This window comes from Balaenoptera physalus (assembly GCF_965194825.1).
Source record: "Balaenoptera physalus genome assembly, chromosome: 3".
Lineage (NCBI taxonomy): Eukaryota > Metazoa > Chordata > Mammalia > Artiodactyla > Balaenopteridae > Balaenoptera > Balaenoptera physalus.
The window spans coordinates 159,592,479-159,620,220 of record NC_138890.1 but is presented as its reverse complement, the minus strand read 5'-3'; the positions used below and the strand labels follow the sequence as shown (position 1 = coordinate 159,620,220).

Sequence of the window (27,742 nt, the reverse complement as noted above, 5' to 3'; positions counted from 1 at the left end):
ATTTCTGTACAAGTAGTTTACTTAAATAAGGAATGTGTCCTAAGAAGCATTCCTGAGGTACAGAAATATTTTTTCCATTGAAATAGCCTATTCGTAAACAAAGAATATTTTCTTATTTCTAACTTATAAAACCTCAGACGGAACATCTAGACAGAACCATATAGAGGATGGTAGTTAAAACTATCAGCATAGCATTTTACTATTCTGTTTTACTCATCCTCGAGTTTGAAAAGGTGGGGTGAAGGTCAAATCAGTAATGCTAGAAGGCCTCATGGACAACGTATAACTTTACTCCATTGCTCCTTACCATACATCAGCACCTTTATAAGGACAAACACAAAAGCCTGAGACTTTCCTGGCCCCATGTCTTTTTATCACTGTCATCCCCAAAGACAGAATCTGGGAAACAACTTGGGATCTAGTTCACGTACCTTCAAGTCTCGGCTTTTGTCCACTGCTCAGTGTGTACATGGACTTCCTTTGGGTGCTGGCTTCTCTGTTGGACCGAGCTTCATGGGAAGGACACCAGGGCTAGGTGATGAGAAGCAGCTGGTGCAAACTGACAGTGGGGGCGAAGACCTGAAAAGCTGCATGAATGTTCTGGAACTTTCCGTATGTGATTCCAAGTAGACACATTTATGACTCCCTTAAATAAAAAAGGAGCAGAGATGAGGTGATACCTGGTGAAAATGATGTTTATTATAAAATATTCGTATCATTATAGCTAAATAGGAAAGATAAATATATGTTTATATCTCTTATCAGAAGCTACCCTTAGCTATAATTAAGCATGCTGAATAGATTAAAAGAAAAACTCAGCACTGGTGTGTATTTGATCTATGTTTAAATTCATTAGTCAGAAAGTGGTAAATGAGAAATTAATTTTTCCACTTGGCTTATATTTCACAAGATAATAAGAGTGGACACTTCAGTCTGCTTGTGAGGCCAGTTGTATTACTGGTTGCATTTCAGCTGTCCCTCCTGTGTGTCTTTCAAGGTGCTAGCAGACTGGAAGATACTCCATATACTGTACAGGAAAAGGAAATGTCACAGGATTCTCTTTTTAAAGGAGGAAGTAGAGTGGCTTTTTCCCTTTGAAAACTGTGACAGAACAGTGCTTATAAAACTATCCGTGGTGAATCTGTGGTGATGGACCCGTTCTTAAAATTTCCAATTCTTTGCAGACTGGCACTTTTGTAAAATTAAATTAAAATGTTACACTGAGATCAAATTGCTGTAAAAGTTTCTAAACACTTGCTCTCAGTTTCTGTACACATTCTTGCAGATGGGCAGAAAGAGTTTGCTATGTGGCACTGGTCTGTAGAGCACCCTTTAGTAGCAGTGAAACATGAGTTTCAGGCAAGGATCAATAGCTTCTGTTGTTATCTGGGAGTTTGGGATTTTGCCCAGAATGGGAGGGCAGTGCTTTTGTTTTGTTGTTTTGCTATTGGTCCAACTTTTGTGTAGAATTGTCCAGTACGCGCCTTGCTCAGGGCACCTGACTGAGGAGGTGAATGGGGGCTGGGATCTCTCCTCTGAGTCGTACCCTCTGCTTGGCGGAGGTCCTTGGATCAGCCATCAGATAGTCCCAGTTACATTTGCTGCTTTTTTGAGACGCCTTCCATAGGTTTCTACATTCTCTTAGCGGAAATCAGCAAGAACCTCCTTTTGATTTCAGTTCGTTATGCTTAACAAAAATCTTCATCACATCTATTTCTTTACTGGATTTCAAGCTCCTGTGGGAAGGAGTGTGGGTCTTACATTGTTGTGACTAGAACAGTGCTCATACTAATATCAAATGAATTCCGAATCACAGGTTGATAGTGAAAGCCATGCTCAGCTGTTAACCTTCTTGAAGAAGCAAAGAATCTCATAGTGTGATGATTTTCTTCCTTCTTTTTTATTGATCCAGGACTTGAAGAGACCAAGTTTTTAGATGTAGTCCTGGGGAGAGAAGCTTCCTGAAGTTAATGATACCCCGACATATTCATCCAGTCAGAGAGACCTATGGAATGGCCACAATAGACGTAAGAGGTCAAACCGAGTATTGTTAACATTTTATCTCTAGTGAGGTTAAAATTAACCAAGGACATTGAGTTCACCGAGAAACAGCTTCTTAAACAAATATAGCTCATGAAAAAACATTACTTATTGGGGTCACGGACTCCTAAGAATGAACAGAACCTTAATATGTCTGGGGAACACACGTGCCATGTTGCACTGCTGGTGGAAGAGGCCTGACCCCGGCCTGGACTCTGCAGAGCCTCCTGGCAGGTCGCAGGTAGGGTGTAGGGTGGGGCTGGTGTGGCAAACAGGGAAGCAAGGGCATAGCAGCCTGAGACCACCTCAAAGTCAGAAGCAGAAGGACACACCCCTTGGCGTGCGCAACTGACGTCAGGAAAAATGAAGGCCTGGAAGCTTATCACCAACACAGAGGAAATAACTTTGGTGGCAAATGGGACAGGAGAGAGTTCTTAAACAACAGGTGGCTTGTAATGGTCTCTTCTCCACCAGACGCATCCATCACGCCTTGGTTCCTGAGGGTCTTCACGCATCTGAAAGGCACACTGTGTTTGTTTGACCCTCACAGGCCGCGTCGATGGTGGCCTGAAGAGGGGGCACGGGCTCAACGTCTGTAATAAGGAAGAGTTTTGAGCAATTCCATGAATTCCAATTCTGTGTGGGATTTTAGTGTGAATGACAAATGTTTATGAGCCCAAGTTACTGTTTTATGATTAATATGAAATATTGCCTGAGCCTAAAAGCCAGTCTTGCCAGAAACGCAAGAAGTATGTTTCTAACATATTTTGGGTTCTGTTCAAGCAGTTAGTTTGTGAGGATAGAAAACCACTTAAGTCAGTTCCATAAGGAGCATCCCACAGACCGACAGGGCAGGAAGTACAGCCAGTCCTCCTGGAAGGCACCTGGGACCTAGAGAGCCAAGAAGTAAAGCTGCCAGCAGCATCTCTCATGATCCACAGAGAGATGGTCTCATCGCTCAAGATTTCCCCGCCTCACTCTGTACATGATCTCCCTTTCTTTCCCTTCCTCTCTTTGTCTCTCTCCACCTCCATCTCCCACTCTTCATCCTCTGGGCACACAAGGGTGCTCCTGCCACTGAAGGAAGCTGCATCTTAGTTCACCAGTCCGAAATCCTGAGAAGTAGAATCTGATTGGCTCAGCCGACCTACGGTCCTTGAACCACGTGCACAACTCTATCCAATCATCTGTGGCCAGGGCATGGGGCCCGGGTGCCTGCAGCACAGATTCAAAGTTTCTGGGAAGCAGGTGTGTTCAGGGCGTGCCTCAAACCATATCAAATACATGTGGAGTTTTCACAGCTCAGGTGCACACATGAGTGACCTTCAGCGAAGGAAGAAGAATCAGCGTAGTTCAGAGCACCTCGTAATTAAGGTTGGTAATCATCCAATTAGCATCCTCACCAATAGAAAATGTTAGAATTCATCAGAGAAGAACAAAGACAAATGCAGGTGACATCAGAGCTTTAGGGTAAGAGTCACACAAGGTTGCCCTCATGAGGCAGTTTTCTTAGTGGTCGGAGGGAAGATAGGAAGAAAAAAGAGTTACAGGTGTCCGGAGTAATTCCCTTCGTGTGCAGGTTTGTTGCTGTTGATCTGCTTAAATAGCCTAGAAGACACACATGTGCTGTTTCTAAAATGCAGACCGAAGTCCTGCGAGCTTTCCTGCAGCTTTTTGATGGAAAGGGGATTTACAGTTCTGTCCTCTAAACCTCAACTACGTGTGTTTTCAGCCCCATTTTTGGCCTGTGGTTGGCTAGCTCTGTAAAGTGCTCTGGCTCCAGTACTTGAACTTCATGTTGCAAAGGGTAAATTTGGCGTTGTCTGCTTCCTCCAAGTTCCATGACGACTTCCTTAATTTGTTGTTCTCTTTGTGCCCTGGGTAGTAAATTCTTACCGACAGTGGAGATTGGCTCCTGCACTCTTAAGCCTAAGCACCAAGGTTGTCTGGAACCTTATGCACAGTATTCCCAACAGCTCTATCACAGGTTAGTTTAATGTTCACTGTAATGAGGTATTGTTTTCCCTATGCCTCTTATTCCTTCTACAGGATATTATATTTGTTGAGATACAGCCTGGAGCCAGGGAACAGAGCAGAGAACCCAGGCCCTTAGAAGGGTAAACCTGCTGGTTGTTCTCAGCCGTCAGGTTACATTTGTGGCTTTCTAGACACTAAGTAAATAAAAACAACGGGAAATCTTTGGAGAGCCTCATGGTGGATATCAGAAAAGATAGTTTGGTGTTGTATATGAATATTCACTAAATCTATTTCTGGGTCAGCCTGTGTTGGGGACATTAAAATTACCTACATTTCAAAGGTTAACAATGCAACTAAACTAAGCCAATGTAAGTTTAGGCTTAAACATACAGAGAAGAGGAACTATTTCCCACAAGCTAATGGTCGGCAAGACCTAATGGAATGAGTACATGTGTTGAACAATGCTGTAAAAATCACAATAACAAAAGCAGTCAGACTTAAAGCTTCATTTTACTAACCTCAGACACCAAGTTGAATATCCATGTGGGAAGAAGCAAACACCTTATAAATAGATATTGTTGGTGCTAAACCTATACTTACCCCAGCTCAGGGAAAAAGAAGTAAATAGATATGGTGAAATGATTTCAAATGGTTCCAAGCCATCTCCCTTACTTTACTCTTAAACCATCCCCAGATAATGAGATTTTCTAAGTCAGTTATTGTGTTGAACAAAGGACAGTGATGAAAAATAGTAACCAAAGGCATTTTCAAATGAGTGAAACAAGATATGCTTCTTCAAATATGAAGAAATCTCTCAACATAAAACCATTTAACAACTTTTATAAAGTTTAGGAATTAAGCAAAGACATGTGGTAAAGGACAACTGCTTCAAAATTGTAGCAATGCCTCAAAGTTCCTATTTGTAGGCTGATGGTCCTAAGGAGATACATTAGGACCTCGTAGATTAATGCAATCTTCAGTGCCATTTAATCCTAACAGGGACCAGGAAGTTTAGCATTATCTATGTAGCAGGCCAAAAAGCTGCCAAGTCCTTGTATACAGAGAGAATCAAGTATCACACTGAATTACTGACCTGGTAGTTAATGATCCACTATCCGCCAGCCACTTTTCTTTACAGGAGCATTCTAACTGTTTCTCAGCATCCACCCATACGTTTGGTCCCTCTATGCAACTGTAGGCAACCTCAATTCCATGTTCCCTCACAGCAACTCTTTGGTCTCAAGCTGTACCATGTGGAGAGAGGATTTTATGAATCTCTTGCCAAGGATCTTTCAGGTCAAGGTCAAGCCATGGATCTTTCACACTATGCCTTCAAGAGACCAGCATCCAAAGTGACTGTTCAAGAGACCCAGAGGGTCACACCTTAGTAGTAGAGCTAAACCAGCTCAGAATAGAGACTACTCCAGATATACCCTTAAACACTTCAAAAGAAGCCATGAAAGGATCAAACCAATCTGATCTTCCAGGACTTTAACTACCTTCCAGAACAAAACCAACATTCTTTAAAGGAGGATAGCTAAGTTCAGATACTCAATGACCTAACAACTCCATGTTCAGGATCCAAAAAAAATAACTAGACATGCCAAGAATCAGGAAATATGACCCATAACCAGGAGGAGAAAAAGAGTCAATAGAAAAAGACCCACCAATGACAGAGATGGTGGAATTAGTATTCAAAGACAATGAAATAGCTATTACAAACATGCTCAACATGTTTAAGGATCTTTAAATAATATGAATATAATCAGGAGAGATAGTGAAGACATAAAGAACCAATTGGAACTTCTAGAGATGAAAATTAAGATATCTGAAGTGAAAAAATACACTTGGTGGGACTAACTGCAGCTTAGACATGGAAAAAGACCAGTGAACCTGAAGATGTAGCAGTACAAACTATTCAATCTGAAACATTAACTAACTAACTAACTAAATCAGGCCTCAATGACCTGGGGATAATATAGAGTGGTTCATTATATGTTTGACTGGAGTCCCAGAAAAGTGTGTGTTGGCAGGAGGAGAGGAGAGGGAGACAGAAAGATATTTGAAGAAATAATGGCTGGAAAACTTCCAAATTTAATAAAAACTATGAACCCACAGATCTAAGAACCTTAAGGAACCTGAAGTAGCACAAATACACACACACACACACACAATAACATCAAAGCACATCAAAATCAAATTTCTGAAAGACAGTGATAAAGAGAAAATCTTAAAATCAGCCAGAGGAAAAAGGCACATGGTGAACAGAGGAATAAGGATAAGAATGAGGGCAGATTTCAGAAATGATGCAAGTCAGACGACAATGGACATCTTTAAATTGTAGAATGAAAAAAAAAATACTGTCAACATAGAATTCTATATCCAGCAAAAATCTTCTTTAAAATTTTTACCTTAAGGTGAAATAAACACTTATTAAGACAAACAAAAGCTGAGGGGCTTTGCCAGTTAAAATCACTATAAGTATTGTTAGAGGAAGTTCTTTAGACAGAAGAAAAATAAAACCAGATGGAAACTTGGATCTAACAAAGGAATGAGGAGTACAAGAAATGGTAAATATGTGGGTAAATATGAAAGTATTTTTTCATTTTTAAATTTCTTCTATGACTAATTAACTATACAAAGCAAAAATAACAAACATGTTGGGTTCATAACTTATGCAGAAATAAAATGTATGACAACAATAGCACAAAGGATGGAAGGGGAAAATGGAAGTATATTGTTATAAGGTTATTATACAATAGTCAAATATTATTATTTAAAGTAGACTTGGTAAGTTGAGGATATGTATTATAAACATTAGCACAACCACTAAAATCTAAAAGGTAGAGGTATAGCTAAGAAACCAATAGCAGGAAATAAAGGTAAAAAATAAACAGAGAACAGATGGGATAAATAGGGAACAAACATCCAGATGGTAGATTTAATCACAACCATTACATGTAAATGGTTACAAACACTCGAAATAAAAAGAATGAATTAGATCCAGCTGACTGGAGGGAATTCCTGATGCCCTGTGAAGTGGAAAAACAACATACAGAGTTGCTGTTAGCATTTGTTTATCTATGAGTAGTAGGAGGGAGAGGTGAGGGAAAAACAGAAGGAGACTGACAAAATGGAAACATATGCATGATAAAATAACAAGAAGTGTTAAATAGAATCTATGACAGTGTTGTTGATAATAAAAATGTGTTCTGAACATAGACCAGGACTAGAAGATGACACGAACAAGTGAAAACACTGAATTGACCTAGGATGTGATTGTGGTTAATTTCATTCTTAGATTCTCGACCTTCCGTATAGCTTTTATAACAAAATATTAAAATTTAAAAATAAATGTATGAAGTTTGAAGATACAGAAAATCATGACCCAAATTCCTTTTATAGTGAGTGGTTCTTTGACTCTCTAGTTTCGTGGAAGGAAAGTGAGTGAAGACCTTTTGTGCAATAATTCTCCCAAGATAGTTCCAGCCCTGTAAATGCTTTAGCATCTTATCTGGTATTAGCACAGGGCACTGGCTGTTGTTGTAGGTAGTCATTAAACATGGCAAGAAACTCCACCTGAAGCGAGAGTCGGTCAGAGTTCTTTGGTTGCAGGAAGCAGGAACTGGCTTTGGCTGACTTAAAGAAAATCATTGGGAAGACCAGAAAATTAGTCTTGGAATTGAGGCAGCTCCAGAAGGAGGAAGCAGAATTCCAGGGACGGTACATAGCAGCCGCAGTCTGGTTGGGTTGCTTCCACTGGAACTAGTGAATTCCAGTCTTACTTCAAACTTACATCAGTGGCGCAAGTGTCAAAGTCCCAGAAAAAAGCACTGGACTCATCATGTGCTCACTCTCTAGATACACTAGGACCTACTAGGAGGTGCTCAGGACCCTTTAGGATCTTGGTAGCAGGAGGGCTGCTTCCTGTAATCACAGTTCTACCAAAATCACATGCACATAGAGAGGGAAGGCTGTTTCCCCAAAAGAATTCAGGGTGTTCTAAGGAAGGGCTCATGGACACTGGGTGACCAAAACATACCTTTCTTGGTACTGGAAAAAGGAAGAGGAATCATGGGGAAATTTTCACAGGGTTGAGCGTCATACCAAGAATGTGGAGTCTACCTGCAACACAAGATCCCACTGCATTCCTGAGTCTGGGGTCCAAACCGAGGAGGGCAAGGTGTGCAAATGCTTTTGTGCTATGAATCTGTGGGAATTGAATTTATGATCCAAAGCCCAATATAATAGACATGATAAGGCTTGCCTTTAGCCTGAAGGAATTTGATATAGTGGTTTGTGTTGGTGGCTTATTTATAAATATTATATGAATTTTTTCAATATAAATTTCAGTTTCAGTCTCCCATCTCAAGTGCTCCCATAAGTATGTATTAATTATTATGGGTTGGGTTTTTTTTCTGATGGGGCTCTAAAACTGACCGGAAAGAAACCACATTAATACATTTGGGGAAAAGATATTCTAAATATAATAAATGTTGCTGGGTGATATGAAATGATACGGCACGTTTAAATTAAACCTTGAAGAAGAGTATAGGCAGGTGGGCGAGTCAGGAAAATCATTAAGGAAACAAAGCAAACTGTTGAAATTCTGTGCACCACAAAAGAATAGCCATCTTGCGGATGGGCTTATAGTTGAAGAAAGCAATAAATAATCACTGAAGGAGAAAGTAAGGGTTAAATAAAGAATAAATGAAATGGAAATCGGAAATGTTTGCTTTTGAAAACATTTGGACTCAAGATCCATCCCCAGCTTCTCAGAATGATAGGGGCTCCTGTGTGTGCCTGCTCAGAGCGATGCACTTTTCCTCAGAAAGAGAAGTACTATTTACGACGTTTGTGTTAAGAAACTCCAGGGCTCCTACGGAAATGTACTCTGACCTCTTACACAACATTTTTACTTAAGCCAGAGCAAAGGAAATAATGGACGTTGAGAGATCAAATGACTGCCTTCCACTCTGTTCCCTTTAAAGATCAATAATTTTTATGAACTTCTTTTTCTTCTTAAGGAAGCAGCATCTGGCTTCATGGAATTTGGCAGAGTTAAGCATCCTGTTCTAGTTATGTTGATTTTTAAATACAAATAAGATTGGTAAATGGCAGCTGAAGTTGAACCATCTGAGTAAGAATGAGAATAATGAAAGCCAGTGAGACTGAACCATACATTTTTAGTTAGGTCTTTGTAGGTCATCTTTTCCCTCTCCCACCCGCACTCATACAGATGAAAACATGACGTCACATGATTTGACACAATTTTTCTGTTCAAACATTTGTGGGACCTTTCCATATAATTTCATATTTTGAAGTGCTATTTTTTACACAATTCTTTTATAACAGTGTTGTATGAGGTTAGAATTAACATCTACCATACAGATAAAGTCTGTTATGACAGGACTGATCACATGCAAATATGTGTAGGGGACATGTAGCTGCAATTATGTGCTGAAGTTAATCTTTGGACTAAATTTAGAAAGGTGAAGGATTAGATACTTAGCTTTTAATCCTTTCCTCATCTTTAGAAAATGGGCCCATTTTGAGGCCAGGGCCAGGGTTATGTCTTAGAAATTTGCGCCCATGTGAAGCATGCTTAAGAAGATGATTCTTACCATGAAGGCTCTTAACAGAATTAATCTTAAGCCTGAGTATGACCCAGACATTAGTCTGGGCTTCTAGTGTCACAGGATATTACGTGCACCCAGAATAAAGTAAATTGCTTAATAATGCAATGGGATGATTTGCTCAACAATTCAGTAATAAAAATACCTTTCATGAATACAAGTCATATGACTTATTTCACAAATATTGTCTTAGTTTATCATTCATGTATAATTATTCACAAGGTTTAGATAAGAAAATGAAGCTAGTAGAGGCAAGTCACTTGTCTAAGATCTCATGCTGAGTGAGTGCCTGGCACATAATGATATATTTTGCTAAGTGGATTAATGTTGTAGCAGATCCTTTGTCTTCTGGTCAACTGCTTATGAAATGTACAAATGAAGGCAAGCATAGCTGCCATAATATACAGCAGTGTTGAAAAGAAGAAAAGCATAATAGAAATGTCACTTTTAGAAAAGTTTTGCAGGACTTTGGTAGCCTTTTGTAAGCTAGTTTTGAAAAGATGGCAGGCAGGGGAGCTGTCCTTGGTGCTGAACTTGCCATGAGGCGAATAGGTCAGAGGATGGCCTTAACCAGTTTTCCTACATATTTTCTTCTGGGCTTCTATTACCAATGACAATACTATCAATAAAAATTATATTTATAAAAAATTTTCCGTTTTAAATATTTTAAGGACTTTATAATATTTTTAATTATAGCTTTGTTGAGTTATTATTTAAAAAGGTAAATTTAATGCTATAATTCACTAGATTTTAGTATAGTCACAAAGTTGCGGAATTATCACCACTATGTAACTTCAGAATATTTTTATTACTGCCAAAAAAAAAAAAAAAAACCCACAGAAACCCCTCTCCTCAGCCTCTGGAACCAGGAATCTACTTCCTGTTTCTATAGATTTGCCTATTCTGGACTTTTCACATAAATGGAATCATACAATATGTGGCCATTTGTAACTTACTTCTTTCACATAGCATACTGTTTTTGAGGACTATCCATGTTGTGATATGTATCAATACTTCATTAAGTTTATTGACAAACAATAATCCATTGTATGAATATACCACATTCTATTCATCAGTTAATGAACATTTAAATTGCTTCTCCTTTTGGGCTATGCTGCTGTGAACATCTATGTACAAGTTTTTTTGTGTGGATATATGTTTTCAGTTCTCTTGTGTGTATACCTAGGAATGGAACTGCTGGGTTATATGATCATTTTAATATTTTGAGGATCTGTCAAACACTTTTCCAAAGCAGTTGCCACCAGCAATGTATGAGTATTCCAAATTTTCCACATCCTTATCAACAACTGTTATTGTCTGTTTTTTTAATATTAGTCATCCTAGTGGGTGTGAAATTGTATCTCATTGTGGTTGACTTGCATTTCTGTAATGACTAATGATGTTGAGCATCTTTTCATGTACTTATTGGACACCTGTCATCTTCTTTGGAGAAATGGCCATTCAAATCTTTTGCACATTTTTAAAAATTTGGGTGGTTTTTCTTTTTATTGTTAAGGTGAAAGAGTTTTTTATATATTCTGGATGCAAATCCTTTATCAAATATATCATTTAGAAATATTTTGCTCACACTGTGGGTTGTCTTTTCACTTTCTTGATAGTGTAAATGACTGTTTTCAACACAGTGATCCTTCTCTGATGAAATATTAGTCAGCCATAAAAAAGAATAAAATAATGCCATTTGTAGCAACATGGATGGACCTAGAGATTATCATACTAAGTGAAACAAGTCAGACAGAGAAAGACAAATATCATATGATGTCACTTATATGTGGAATCTAAAAAACAGTGCAAACAAACTTATTTACAAAACAGAAATGGACTCACTGACATAGAAAACAAACCTATGGTTACCAAAGGGGAAGGGGAGAGGGATAAATTGGGAGTACGGCATTTACAGATGCACACTACCACATATAAAATGGGTAAACAACAAGGATTTACTATATACAGGACAGGGAACTATATACAATATCTTGTAATAACCTATAATGGAAGAGAATTTTAAAAAAGGATATAGATATATATATACATATGTATAATCAAATCACTTTGCTGTACACCTGAAACTAATACAATATTATAAATCAACTATACTTCAATTTAAAAATTGTGGAAAAAGAACAACAGAAATACAAAAAAAAAAAAAGAAAAAAAAATTCCAGCATCTATGCTCTGAGTAGCTCATTATGAAGGAAGGAACTCATTTACAACATAATTGTTGGCAAATATTATATGAAAGAAAAATTTTAGTGGTTCTCTGGTAAAAGGCTTGCTTATAAAACTGGACGATGCAGAATGTGTGGCATCTGTTCCCTGCAGGAGAAGAGGTATGCCTTACTATAACACTGTACTTTTCTCATTGTGTGGAACCTACTCTCCTCTCAATAAAACAAACTCTGCTTGAAAATGATAGCCAGGGAAAAAAATAATGGAAGCATAGAACTGTTTTATATACTAATAAGTATTAAACTCCTGTTTTCAAATTTTATTCTTTGGCAATAAAATATATTCCTCTCACACAATCAGAGAAAGATTAAACTATTTTTTAATTAGAAAATATTTACATCGGCAAGAGCTTTTCCCCCTTATTGGAAAGCAGAATAAGAAAAAGAGTCTAGTGAGTTAACTGAGATCAATTTTATTCCTTTAAAAAGTTTCAAGGTTGAGAGATCAAGATGGTGTAATAGAAGGATGTAGGGCACACCTCCTCCCACAGACACATCAAAAATACATCTACATGTGGAACAATTCCCACAGAGTACCTACTGAATGCTGGCAGAAGATCTCATACAACTAAAACTACAAGAAAAATAACTATTTAACCAGATAGGGTGAAAGAAAAAAAAAAAAAGGAATTAGGATGGTACCTGTGCCCCTGGGAGGGAGCTGTGAAAGAAGGCTTCCCTCACCCTGGGAACTCCCTTCACCAGTTGGGAGATCATTTGGGACATATAGGGAGCTTCAGAGGCTCACAGGAGAGTGCAGCAACTGGCTTATGGCAGGCAGAACAGAGACAGACCAGGACAGACGGTCCTGGACACCTCATTGCTCTCCCCAGCCCGAGATGTGCATCTGCTGGTGTGTGCAGGATCTTGGTGCTGAAACTCAGGCTTCAGTGGACAGACCCGGGGAGAGGACTGGGGTTGGCTGCAGGGAGATGGCTCGAAGGAGCTGGAGTGTGGTCCAGGTCGCAACTGGGGGTGTGCTCAGGACAGAGCCCAGGTCTGCCATAGCAGCCCCATTGTTAACATGTGCAGGAAGTGAGGGGTAGGGCCCTGACAGAGCAGCCTCATTCTGTGTGTGCCTACAGCAGGCATGGCTCTGCCTATACAAGCTCTGGGAGCATGCAAGTGCCAGTGGGTTGCCAACACGCAGAGGTGGGGCTGAAGTCTGAGCTGATCCCTGGGTCCATGTGACTTTGAAGCAGGGCTAAAATCTGCAGAGCCATATCCCGACAGCTGTATGACATTGGTGATTTACACTGCCAGGGCCTTTGTAAACTTAGCACCTATTGGACATCCAAGTGGATTACTGGTGCTCCCATGGCTAGGGTGGGTCTAGTGTTAGCAGCTGCAGGCTTTGCAAGTCTAAGCATGCAGAGGTGCAGCTGGGGTATGGGCTGATTCCGTAGCACCAAGGGGTAGAACTATGGTGGGTTGCAGTGCCTGACCAACATATTTGTGCTGGTGGCTTTGTGAGCACGGAGCCTAAGGGACATCCAGGTTGGTTGCCAGAATTCCCACAGCTGAGGTGGGACCAAGGGCAGTATACTTTGTGAGCATGCATGGGTGATAGGCAACCCTAGAGAGCACACTTCCAGGTGGAAAGCTCTTATGAAGGAATACTCAGTGGCTCCTCTTGCAGTGGAAGTACTCCAGTACCACCGACCTCAAACTGCAGCTCAGAAACAGATCTGAGAGCTAATACTTCAACAAATAAGGAGCACACCCTGCCCCTGCTGTGACAACCACAGAGCAAAGAGGAGGCCCCACTCAACATCCAGTGCAGGCTGTCGTCACCACAACACCAATCAAGCCCCCTATGAAGGAGACAACACTCAGCACACACTGAGGAAAGATGTGGAAGGCATCCATACTAAAAACAGTCTTCACACCAAAAATATAAGACTCATGCAGGTTACACAGGGATGCTCCCACACCCTCAAGAACACAGTAGGTAAATTCAGAGTCAGAGAAATATAAGAAAAATGAAGAAGCAGAGGAACCAGTCTCAATTAAAAGAACAAGAGAAATCCCCAGAAAGAACAAACAGTGAAACAGACCTCTCCAGCCTACTGGATCACAAGTTCAAAATGGAGGTAATAAAAATACTGAAGGAATTAAGAAAGTCTATAGATAGAAATGCAGATCACGGTAACAAGGAGCTAGAAACTATAAAGAGGAGTCAAGAAAAATTAGAAAATTCATCTGCTGAGACAAAAGCCAAGCTAAAGGCAATAAATAGCAAACTAGATAATATAGAACAATGAATAAGTGATCTGGAAGATAAAATAATGGAAATCACCCAATGAGAACAGCTGACAGAAAGACAAATGAAAAAAAAAAATGAAAGCATTGTGAGACCTATGGGACAATATAAAGCAAGCCAATCTATGCATAATAGTGATCCCAGAAGGAGAAGAAAGAGAAAAGGGGATCAAAAATGTATTTGCAAAAATTATGGCTGAAAACTTCCCAAACCTAAAGAAGGAAACAGATATCCAGGTACAGGAAGCACAGAGGGTCCAAAACAAGATGAATCCAAACAAACCTACACCAAGACATATTATAATTAAAATGGCAAAAGTTGAAGGTAAAGAGAAGATTCTAAAGGCAGCAAGAGAAAAACAAAGAGTTAGTCACAAGGGAATCCCCATAAGGCTATAAGCTGATTTCTCTACAGAACCATTGCAAGAGAGAAGTGGCAAGATATATTCAAAGTCCTGAAAGGGAAAAACCTGCAACCTAGGATACTCTGCCCAGCAAGATTATCATTTAGAATAGAAGGAGAGATAAAGAATTTCTCAGACAAGCAAAAACTAAAAGAAGGGGAATGTAAAAAAACAATCCCTTTAAAAATCGTATCCAAAAAAATAAAATACTTATGAATAAGCCTGACTGAGGAGGTGAAAACTTATATGCTGAGAACTATAAAACATTAATAAAGGAAACTGAAGATGATTTAAAGAAATGGAAAGATATCCCATGCTCTTGGACTGGAAGAATTAAAATAGTTAAAATGACCATACTACCCAAAGCAATCTACAGATTTAATGCAATCCCTATCAAATTACCCATGACATTTTTCACAGAACTGGAACAAATAATCCTAAAATTTATATGGAACCATAAAAGACCCAGAATTGCCAAAGCAATCCTGAGGAAAAAGAATGAAGTAGGAGGCATAACCCTCCCAGACTTCAGACAATACTACAAAGCTCCAGTAATCAAAACACCATGTTACTGGCACAAAAACAGACATATGGATCAATGGAGCAGAATAGAGAGCCCAGAAATAAACCCACACACCTATGGTCAATTAATCTTCGATAAAGAAGGCAAGAATATACAGTGGAGAAAAGAGTCTCTTCAGTAAGTGGTGCTGGGAAAGCTGGACAGCCGCATGTAAATCAACGAAGTTAGAACACATCCTCACACCATAACAAAAATAAACTCAAAATGACTTAAAGACTTAAATATAAGACAGGGCACTATAAAACTCCTAGAAGAGAACATAGGCAAAACATTCTCTGACATAAATCATAGCAATGTTTTCTTGGTCAGTCTCCCAAGGCAACAGAAATAAAAGCAAAATTAAACAAATGGGACCTAATCAAACTTATAAGCTTTGCACAGCAAAGGAAACCATAAACAAAATGAAAAGTCAACCTACACACTGGCAGAAAATATATGCAAATGATGCAACTGACAAGGGATTAATTTCCAAACTATACAAGCAGATCATACAACTCAACAGAAAAACAAACAACGCAATCAAAAAATGGACAGAAGACCTAAACAGACATTTCTCCAAAGTAGACATATAGACGGCCAACAGCACATGAAAAGACGTTCAACATCACTAATTATTAGAGAAATGCAAATCAAAATTACGAGATCTTACCTCACACCAGTCAGAATGGCCATCATCTTAAAAGTCTACAAATAACAAATGCTGGAGAGGGTGTGGAGAAAAGGGAATCTTCCTACACTGTTGGTGGGAAAGTAAATTGGTGCAGCCACTATGGAGAACAGTATGGAGGTTCCTTAAAAAACTAAAAATAGAGTTACCATATGATCCAGCAATCCCACTACTAGGTATATATCCAGAAAAGATGAAAACACTAATGTGGAAAGATACACTCACCCCAGTGATCATAGCAGCACTATTTACAACAGCCAAGAAACGGAGGAAACGGAAGTGTCCACTGATGGATGAATGGATAAAGAAGATGTGGTATATATATATATATATATATATATATATATATATATATATATATACACACATATATACACACACACATACACACACACACATACATACACACACACAGATACACAATGGAATATTACTCAGCCATTAAAAAGAATGAAATAATGCCATTTATAGCAACATGGATGGACCTAGAAATGATCATACTAAGTGAAGTAAGCCCAACAGAGAAATACAAATATCATATATCACTTATATGTGGAATCTAAAATATGATACAAATGAACTTATTTTCAAAACAGAAATGGACTCACTGACATAGAAAACAAACATATGGTTACCAAAGGGGAAAGGGGGTGGAAGAGGGATAAAGCAGGAGTTTGGGATTAGCAGATACAAACTACTATATATAAAATAGATAAACAACAAGGATTTATTGTATAGCACAGGGAACTATATCTTGTAATCACCTATAATGGAAAAGACTATGAAAAAGAATATATATATATATATATATATATATATATATATATATATATATATATATAACTGAATCACTTTGTTACACACCAGGAACTAACACAACATTGTAAATCAACTGTACATCATTAAAAATAAAATAAATTTAATTTTAAAAACTTTCAAATATAGCATTGATCCAATACCTACACTGAGTTGAAAAACATCTTCTACCTCTCATATCCCTGAGCTAAAAATATATTTTCCCTCCATGGGTAGTTTTCCATTATTTGTTTCAGTTAAGGGAATGTTCTTCCTCCTGCTAAAAATCAATATTTGCTATCAATATAATTGAAGAATCATTCAAACATTCAAAGTTTAATATGTTCATAAGGGTAAATGATATTTATTAATATTTATTTTTAAATGCTTATTTTGTTGGACAGAAATGAGAGTTATCTAATAGTTAAATTTACAAACATCTGAAATTCACTATTAATTTATTTAGCTTTCAAAGTGTTTTCCCCTAGTATCTTAAAGTCATTACAGGGCCATCTGAAGTACTTTTTACATTTTATCCAAATAATTCCTATGTACATTTACTTTAAAAAATAAATACATACTGGGAGTCAGAAGACCTGAGTTCTATTTTTGATGTCACTGTGATCTCTAGAAGATAGTAAACTGCTGGTTTAATTTTTCATCTTTTGAGGATGCTATATGAATGATTAAAATTGGCTTTGAACTTTTCTCTGCTGATGTCACCAGAATTACAGTAAAGCAAGAATTTTTTTTTTTTATTTTGCTTTGGGTTTTTTTGATTTTGGTTTTTGTCTTTAACCACTGTTCACTACTGGGTTATGGAGAAGACATAGTCTACAACAAAAATCCTCATATAAGAGTCTTCTCAGTCAAGTCACCACTTCAGTTATTACCCTGCCCTAGATAACGTCAGAAAGATGAGAGCTTTACAAAAACACGGGCTCTGTCAACCTCCACCCTCTCCTTTGTCAAGAATTTCAGAGTGCATGCAGAACTGACAAGCTCACCTGGAGTTCACAAAGCTAAATTCTGGGAAGGACTCACTAGGAATTATTATGACACCTGGGGAACAAAATTTCCTATCACCTGGTGGTCTAGATAATATCACTCTGCTGGGATGTCTCCAAGGGCAACAGTTATAAAGCTCTGGATAATCAGGTAACAATTAGACACTCTGAAATTCTGCCAGAGCTAGCTTCTACTGGAAGAAGAAGAAAATTTAATTTCAATAGAAATTTTTTTTTGCACTTCAAACGAACCAAGCAAATATTTACTTGTTACTAACTCTGTGCCAGGAACCAGGCCAGGTGTGGGGACATAAAGAATGATGGTATAGTCTTTACCCAAAGGAGATCATATTATAATTGAGAGACTAATGGAAAACAAATATTGATAAAGCTGTTTTATTCCTATCTACATTTGGAACCAATATAGGTGGAGAAATTAATTCTCACAGGCAACTGAAGAGTGTAGATGTTATAGTTTAGAAGGTAGGATGGACCAAATCATGAAGAAAGTGGAACGTCACATCAATAATCGTCAATAGGAACAGTCATTTGAATTTTAAAAGAATGACTTGGATGGAAGCATGGAAAATGGAGTGAGATGGAGGAGAGACACCAGGGGCAGGGAGATCAATGGCAGGGCTTAATGACCAATTGGACACAGGAGGTGAAGAAGGGAGAGGAATTTAATAAAACTGGGACTTTTCTGATAACCTATATAAAATAGCATATTTTGTCATTCACTATCCCTTTACTCTGCTTTATTTTTTTTCCCATAGAGCTTGACACTAACACACACACATGCACACGTGCGTGCACACACACCCCCCTGTGTGTTTTACCTAGTGCCCATTTCACCAGTACAATATAAGATTCATAAGGAAAGGGATTTCGCTGTGTTTACTGTTATATCCCCAGTGCCGACCACCAAAACCTACTTATGAAAGGATGAATTAAATGGCTAACTTAAGAGAATAAGTGACTTGCAATATCATCAACTAGGATAGGAACTATAGAAGGAATGGCAGGTTTGTGAGACTTGTGACAGATTCAGTTTGAGGCATGATGATTTTGAGGTGGAACTTCGAGGTAGAATATATGGTCTGGAACTTGATAGAGAAGATGGGGCTACAGATTGATAGTTGGAGGTCATGGGTGCTCGGGTATCAGTAAAAGAACAAATTTCTAACTGAGGAGACGTGATGTACTGTGTGTGGATCTCAGAGTTTTGTGTGACTTCTGGCCGTCAGAACTATCATCTTAATTATCTGCCTCTGGTTCACAGAATTTGTAGGTATGCTTTACAGATGTTAAGGCCATTGGGAATGCTGTTCCTGTGGCCACACCTAACACATACCTGCCTGGCTATCCCTGTCTACTCTGTCATTGACTCCAGTTTACTTTGGAGGTGACAACTTATATATACATTTTCAATTCTTTGGACAGATTTAATATGGTTGGCTGAGCATGTCTGCTCTCTTCCCATAAGCCACTTGAAATAACTGCTCCATTCCCTAAACACAAAACACACACAAACACACACACATGCGTGTGATAAACCTAGAAACTAACAATGAATACAACAGGAATAAATAATTTGAAAGCTCATAAAAGATGTAATGGCAATGAAGATGTTCTACAGTTCAGTATTTAAGACTATTTGGCAGGCAGTCATGACATTCCTTATTATTGAGTGTCAACTAGTAGAGGTCATATATTTTTGTTCTTTAAAACAGCAAGGGCATGATGGCCTGTAATAAGTATAACCCATGTCATCTCCCTTCTCATTTCCCAATGTCACTTTAATTAAAAATTACCTGGATGAGATAAGACAGCTCTCAATTTGACTGCCATTCTGCATGTATCTTGAGTTCTCACACTTTTCACAGCAATTTGATGTTTCACATGTTTCATGTGAAAAATAAACTATAGTATAATTTACTCCATTGGTTTTTAAGCAAATCTGAAGGATACAGTGTAGTAACAAGCATTAACAGTTGGATACAGAGTATATCAAATGTAATATTTGTTATAGGCTAAGACTCATCTGTCAAGGTTCAAATTGGATGAATTATATTATTCAGTTATTAAATACTTTCATTACATTTCATTTAAAATGTAATTATTGTTTCTATGACTTTCAAAATATACTTTCCCAATGACCTTCATTCAGGATTGTGCTCCTTTCAGGAAATGTTGTGACTTTAGGATAGCCACCTCTGTACTTAGATAGAACAGTAGTAGTTCTGAATCAGACACCTCTGACTGTCTTAACTGACTCCTTCCTTCAAAAGACATGGCTGAACTCCTAGACTGTGCCCCCTCCAGCACCACTTTTGCTGCATTTGTCAGACTGGCTGAAGTCTGGGTTAAAGGTCCAGGCTTGGAGTCTCACATGCTGTTTCCCTCCCTAACTTCTGGGTTTGGATGAAATGCTACACCATGCAGAATGGAATCTAGCCTCCTGAGTGGCCACTGAAAGGCTTGATGACACCACACGTGTAATATGGTGAGTTAGCTTTCCATGGGGGTGAACCTTGACTTACAGGAAATAGGAGGCGGGGATGGGGGGTGGGAAGTCAGGCAGGTAGCATCTTCCTACCATGGAATAGTCTGAGATGGAATTCTTTCTTGCAGCCCTTCTGGAAGAGTCCAATGTGCCAAGCAATGACCAGCCTTTTCTTTATCTTTTTTTGAAGTTTTGTATGAAGTGGTAGCCAGCCTGGTAACACATTATATCACTTTGCCTTGGTTATTTTTCCCCTCACACTCACTGTTTTCAATTTTCACCTCCTGTTATGCGCTGAATTGTGTCCCCTGCCCCAGTCTAAAATTCATAGGTTGAAGCCCTATGACCAATGTGACTGTATTTAGAGACAGGGCCTTTAGGGAGATAAGTAAGGTTAAATGAGATTATAAGGGTGGGTCCCTAATCCAATAAGGTTGGTGGCCTTTTATGATGAGGAAGAACAGAGCAGCCAAGATGGCAAAATAGAAAAACCCTGAGCTTACTTCCTCTCACAAGCACACAAAAATCACAACTATCTGCAGAACAATCATCGATGCAAAAGCCCACCAGAAAAGATCTTCTACAATTAAAGACATAAAGAAGGAACCACGGGACTTCCCTGGTGGTGCAGTGGTTAAGAATCCACCTGCCAGTGCAGGGGACACAGGTCCAAGCCCTGGTCCAGGAAGATCCCAGATGCCGTGGAGCAACTAAGCCCGTGCGCCACAACTACTGAGCCTGCGCTCTAGAGCCCATGAGCCACAACTACTGAAGCCCGCACACCTAGAGCCTGTGCTCCACAACAAGAGAAGCCACCGCAATGAGAAGCCCGCACACTGCAATGAAGAGTAGCCCCTGCTTGCTGTGACTAGAGGAAGCCCGTGCACAGCAACGAAGACCCAATGCAGCCAAAAATAAATACATAAAACAAAGAAATTTAAAAAAAAAGAAGAAGGAACCACAACGACACAGGTAGGAGGGGTGGACTCACGATATAATTAAATCTCATTCCCTCTGTGTGGGCAACTCACAAACTGGAGAATAATAATATTGCAGAGGTTCTTCAATGGAAGTGAGAGTTCTGAGCCCCATGTCAAGCTCCCCGTGTCAGGTTCAGCACCAGGAAGAGGAGCCCCCAGAGCATTTGGCTTTGAAGGCCAGGGGGGCTTAATTGCAGGAGCCCCACAGGACTGGGGGAAATAGAGACTTCACTCTTAAAGGGGGCATGCAAAATCCCATATGCACTGGGACCCCGGGCTAGGTAATTTGATAGAAGCCTGGGCCAGACCTACCTGCTGGTCTTGGAGAGTTTTCTAGAGAGGCAGGGAGCAGCTATGGCTCACCCTGGGGGCATAGACACTGGTGGCAGACATACTGGGGGACACTCAAACACCTGAACACTGCTGTTGGTGGCTACCATCTTGGTTCATTAATGCCAAGACCTGGCCCCACCCAACAGCCTATAGGCACAAGTGCTGGGACACCTCAGGCCAAATAACTAACTGGGTGGGGACACAGCACTAACCATCAGCAGATAGGCTGCCTAAAGACTTCCTGAGCCCACAGCCATCTCTAGAAATACCCTTAGACATGACCCTGCCCACCAGTGGGCCAAGATCCAACTCCACCCACCAGTGGGCAGGCACTGGCCTTCCTACCAGCAAGCCTGCACTAGCCTCTAGACCAGCTTCACTCAGAGGGCAGACACCAGCAGCAGAAAACTATGATCCCACAGCCTGCAGACTGAGCCTACCAGCAGCAAGCCAGAGCCTACCCTGGAACCAGCTGAACCCCGGCCCTGCCCATTAGCAGGTCAGTGCAATCTCTGGAACATCCTGGACCCCATACACAACTGTGTCAGGAAATTTCCCCCTCCCAACAATCTGAAACAAGCTCTGGGATCCCTAGGCCTGCAGCCAGATTCCAGGAACCAGATCTGCCTGCAAGTAGTTTGGCACTAACTGCAGGATCTGGCTTCACCTGCAAGTGGGTGGGCAACCACCCCAGTCTTTTGGACCCTGACTCTGCCCACCACTGAGCCAACACTAGCCCTGGGGCCACCTAGGGTTCTGCAACCAGCTGCCTTGTAACCAGGCACCACTAAACAGCAGCCAACAGCATCCACAGAAGGCAGGGCCTGGCAACCAACTGGACTAGGGGCCAACCAAACCTACCAGACCGCCCACATAGTCAGCCTAACACAACAGAAGGACCCATGCAGCCCTCTTAGGGGGAACCACCAAGCATATAGCTTGGGTAATGAGATGGGAGTGCACTGCTGGGATGCATAGGACATCTCCTATAAAAGGCCACTTCTCCAAGGTTGAGAAACGTGACTAATCTACCACATATATAAAATACAAATAGCAACTCAGAAAAAATGAGGTGACAGAGGACTATGTTTCAGACAAAGGAATAAGATAAAACCTCAGAAGAAGAACCAAGTGAAGTGGAGATAGGCAATCTACCTGAGAAAGAGTTCAGAGTAATGGGCCCACAGAGCCTACATAGGGAGCACTCCGAGAGCATATAGCTCTGGTGACCAGAGGGGAGTGCACTGCTGAAATGCATAGGACATCTCCTACAAATGGCCACTCATCAAGATTGGGAAAAGTAACCAACCTATAGAAATAAAAACAGAGAATTAGGCAAAATGAGGCAACAGAGAAATATGTTCCAAACAAAGGAATAAGATAAAACCCCAGAAGAAGAACTAAGAGAAATGGAGCTAGGTAATCAACACAATAAAAAGTTCAAAAGTACTGATCATAAAGATGTTCGAGGGACTTCCCTGGTGGTCCAGTGGTTAAAACTCCACACTTCCACTGCAAAGTGCGCATGTTCAATCCCTAGTCAGGGAACTAAGATCCCACATGCTGCATGGCATAGGCAAAAAAAAAAAAAAACAAAAAAACAGAAAGATGCTCGAAGAACTTGGGAGAAGAATAAACAAATACAGTGAGAAGTTTAACAAAAAGGAAAAATAAAGAAAGATGAAATGGAGCTTAAGAATACAATAAGTGAAATAAAAACTACACTAGAAAGAATGAACAGTAGATTAGATGATACAGAGGAATGGATCAACAAACTAAAAGAGAGAGTAGTTGAAATCACTCGAACTGAACAGAAAAAAAGAAAAATGAATAAAAAGAGATGACGACAGCTTAAGAGACCTCTGGTACAATATCAGGCATACTAACATTCATATTATAGGGGTCCCAGAAGGAGAAGAGAGAGAAAGGGGCAGATAACATATTTGAAGACATAACAGCTGAAAACTTCCCTAACCTGGGAAAGGAAACAGACGTTCGGGTCCAGAAATCACAGAGTCCCAAACAGGATCAACTGAAAGAGGACCATACTAAGATACATTGTAATTAAAACGGCAGAAATTAAAGAGAGAATATTAAAAATAGCAAGAGAAAAAACAACAAATTACATACAAGGGAACTCCCCTAAGACTATCAACTGACTTTTCAGCAGAAACTCTGCAGGCCAGAAGGGAGTGATATGATATATTTAAAGTGATGAAACAAAAAACCTATGACCAAGAATACTCTACCCCTCAAGGCTATCATTCAGATTTGAAAGGGAGATCAAAAGTTTTACAAACAAGCAAAAGCTAAAAGAGTTCATCACCTTGAAACAGCCTTACAAGAAATGTTAAAGGAACTTCTCTAAGCAGGAAAGAAAAGGCCACAACTAGAAACATGAAAATTATGAAAGGAAAAATCTCATTGGTAATGACAAATGTACAGTAGTGGTAGTAAATCAATTACTTATAAAGCTAGTAGGAACGTTAAAAGACAAAAGTAGTAAAATCATCTATATCCACAATAAGTAGTTAAGGAATACACAAAACAAAAGGATGTAAAACATGATGTCAAAAACAGTAAACATGAGGACTGGGAGTAAAAATCCCAGGTTTTAAAAATGTGTTTGAACTTGAGAGATTGGCAACTTAAAACAATCAGGTAAATATATAGATTGCTATATATAAACCTCATGGTAACCACAAATCAAAAATCTATAATAATACACACACCAAAAAAAGGGGAAGAAATCCAAACATAACTCTAAAGATAGTCATCAAATCACAAGGAAAGAGAGCAAAAGAAGAAGAAAGGAACAAAAAAGAACTACAAAAATAACCCCCGTACAATTAACAAAATTGCAATAAGTACATACCTATCAATAATCACTTTACATGTAAATGGACTAAATGCTCCAATCAAAAGACAGAGTGGGGCTTCCCTGGTGGCGCAGTGGTTGAGAATCTGCCTGCCAATGCAGGGGACACAGGTTCGAGCCCTGGTCTGGGAAGATCCCACATGCCGTGGAGCAACTAGGTCCATGAGCCACAATTACTGAGCCTGCGTGTCTGGAGCCTGTGCTCTGCAACAAGAGAGGCCGCGAAAGTGAGAGGCCTGCGCACCGCGATGAAGAGAGGCCCCCGCTTGCCGCAACTGGAGAAAGCCCTCGCACAGAAACAAAGACCCAACACAGCCATAAATAAATAAATTAATTAATTAAATTTAAAAATAAAAGAGTGGCTGAATAGATACAAAACAAGATGCAAATATATGCTCTCTACAAGAGATCTAAAGACACACACGAACTGAAAGTGAGGGAATGAAAAAAGCTATTTCATGCAAATGGAAACAAAAAGGAAGCCAGGGTGTAGCAATACTTATTTCAGACAAGATAGATCATAACAAGAGACAAAGAAGGGCATTACAGAATGATAAGGGGATCAATCTAAGAAGAAAATATGATAATTTTAAATATATATGCACCCAACATAAGAGTACCTAAATACATAAACCAAATATTAACAGACATAAAAAGAGAAATTGACAATAACACAGTAATAATGGGGGAATTTAAAACCCTGCTTACATCAATGGACAGATCATCTAGATAAAAAATCAATAAGGAAACACTGACCTAAAACAGCACATTAGACAAAGTGAACTTAACAAGTATACATAGAACATTCCATCCAAAAGCAGCAGAATACACATTCTTTTCAAGTGTCCATGTAATGTTCTCCAGGATAGGTCATATTGTAGGCCACAAAACAAGTCTCAGTAAGTTTAAAAAGATTGACATCCTATCAAGCAACTTTTCTGACCACAACACTGTGAGACTAGAAATCAACTTCAAGAAAAAAGACTGCAAAAGACATAAACATGTGGAGGCTAAATAATACGCTACTAAACAACCAACTTGTCACTGAAGAAACTGAAGATGACACAAACTGATGGAAAGATATATCATGCTCATGGATTGGGAGAATTAATATTGTTAAAAATGACCATACTACCCAAGGCAATCTACAGATTCAATGCAATCCCTATCAAAATACTAATGGCATTTTTCACAGAACTAGAACAAATAATTTAAAAAAATTTCTGGAAACACAAAAGACTCCAAATAGCCAAAACAATATTGAGAAAGAAGAACAAAGCTGGAGAGATCACAATCTCTGGTTTTAAACTATACTACAAAGCTCCAGTAATCCAAACAGCATGGTACTGGCACAAAAACAGACATATAAATTAGTAGAAAAGAAAAGACAGCCCAGAAATGAACCCACAGTTATATGGGCAATTAATCTACAACAAAGGAGGAAAGAATATACAATGGGGAAAATACAGTTTCTTCAATAAATGGTGTTGGGAAAATTGGTCAGTTACATGCAAAAGAAGCAAACTGGACAACTCACACCATGCACAAAAATAAACTCAAATGCATTAAAGATATAAATGTAAGACCTGTAACCATAAAACTTCTAAAAGTGGGCTTCCCTGGTGGCGCAGTGGTTGAGAGTCTGCCTGCCAATGCAGGGGACACGGGTTCGGGCCCTGGTCTGGGAAGATCCCACATGCCGCTGAGCGGCTGGGCCCGTGGGCCACAGCTACTGAGCCTGCGCGTCTGGAGCCTGTGCTCCGCAACAGGAGAGGCCGCAATAATGAGAGGCCCACACACCGCGATGAAGAGTGGCCCCCACTTGCCGCAACTAGAGAAAGCCCTCGCACAGAAACGAAGACCCAACACAGCCATAAATAAATAAATAAATAAATAAAGTGTATAACTTTAAAAAAAAAAAACTTCTAAAAGAAAAAGTAAGAAGTATACTCTTTGACATTGGTCTTAGTAATATTGTTTTTGAATATGTCTCCACAGGCAAGGGAAACAAAAGCAAAAATAAACAAATGGGACTACATCAAATTAAAAACTTTTCACATAAGGAAACTATCAACTAAATGAAAAGGCCGCCTACTAAATGGGAGAAGATACTTGCAAATGACATACAGTAAGTCCCCTACATACAAGCCTTCAAGTTTTGAACTTTCAAAGGTGTGAATGTGCGTTCCATCAACATCAGGCATGAGTGAAACTGCAGCTTGCCCTCAGTCTTCTACTGCTGACGATCCTTCAGCTCTACCCTCTCCCACCTCCTCCCCCTCTTCCAGTCAGTAACTCTTCTTGCCTGTTCCCTCGATGCCAGCTGTTGTACTGTACTACTGTACTTTTCAAGGAAACATACTGTAAGATTAAAAATGTTTTCTTTATTTTTTTTGTTTGTTTTTTATGTATTATTTGTGTGAAAGGTACTATAAACCTATTATAGTACAGTACTATATAGCCGATTGTGTTAGTTGGGTACCTAGGCTAATTTTGCTGGACTTACGAACAAATTGGGCTTATGAATGCACTCTCAGAAAGGAACTTGTTTGTAAGCAGGGGACTTACTGTAGCTGATAAGGGGTTGATATCCAAAATATACAAAGAATTCATACAACTCAACATCAAAAAAACAACCCAATTAAAAAATGGACAGAGGATCTGAATAGACATTTTTCCAAAGAAAATATGCAGATGGCCAACAGACACATGAAAAGATGCTCAACATCACTAATCATCAGGGAAATGCAAACCAAAATCACAATGAAATATCCCCTTTATATCTGTCAGAATGACTATTATCAGAAAGACAACAAGTAACAAGTATTGGCAAGGATTGGAAAAAAGAACCCTTGTGCACTGTTGGTAGGAATGTAAATTGGTGTAGCCACTATGGAAAACATTATGGAAATTGCTCAAAAAATTAAAAATAGAACTACCATATGATCCAGTAATTCCACTTCTGGATATTTATCCAAAGCAAATAAAAACAGTAATTAGAAAAGATATATGCAACCCTATGTTCATAGCAGCATCATTTACAATAGCTAAGATATGGAAGCAACCTAAGTGCCCATCAACAGATGAATGGATACACACATACACACACACACACACACACACACACACACACACACACACACACACAGTGGAATATTACTCAGCCATAAAAAGAATGAAACCTTGCCATTTGTGATAACATGGATGGTCTAGAGGGTATTATGCTAAGTGAAATAAGTCAGAGAAAGACAAATTATGATATCACTTACATGTGGAATCTAAAAAACAAAACAAATGAACAAACATAACAGAGTCATAGATACAGAGAACAAACATGTCGTTGCCAAGGGGAGGAGTTGAGGGGGAGATAAGACATAGGTGAGGGGGACTGAGGTACACATTTCTAGTTACAAAATAAATGAGTCATG

General features: G+C 39.3%; 2 long non-coding RNA genes across 40 annotated transcripts in view; one reads left to right on the top strand and one right to left on the bottom strand.

Moving 5' to 3' along the window:
* LOC309656873 overlaps positions 1-27,742 on the top strand; it is a 1,296,162-nt gene that overhangs the window by 174,773 nt on the left and 1,093,647 nt on the right. The gene's annotated exons all lie outside the window — the stretch shown is intronic.
* The window catches only part of LOC309656881, a 50,982-nt gene that overhangs the window by 4,692 nt on the left and 18,548 nt on the right, over positions 1-27,742 (bottom strand). For 2 of the 5 annotated variants that reach the window (XR_014261560.1, XR_014261564.1), the window contains 2 exons: positions 5,111-5,261; positions 432-2,005 (listed from right to left, as the gene is read on the bottom strand). This is a non-coding gene — a long non-coding RNA (uncharacterized lncRNA). Of the gene's footprint in view, positions 1-431; positions 2,006-5,110; positions 5,262-8,059; positions 8,143-27,742 lie in introns of all 5 variants that reach the window. The other 3 variants (XR_014261561.1, XR_014261562.1, XR_014261563.1) reach the window with 3 other exon arrangements.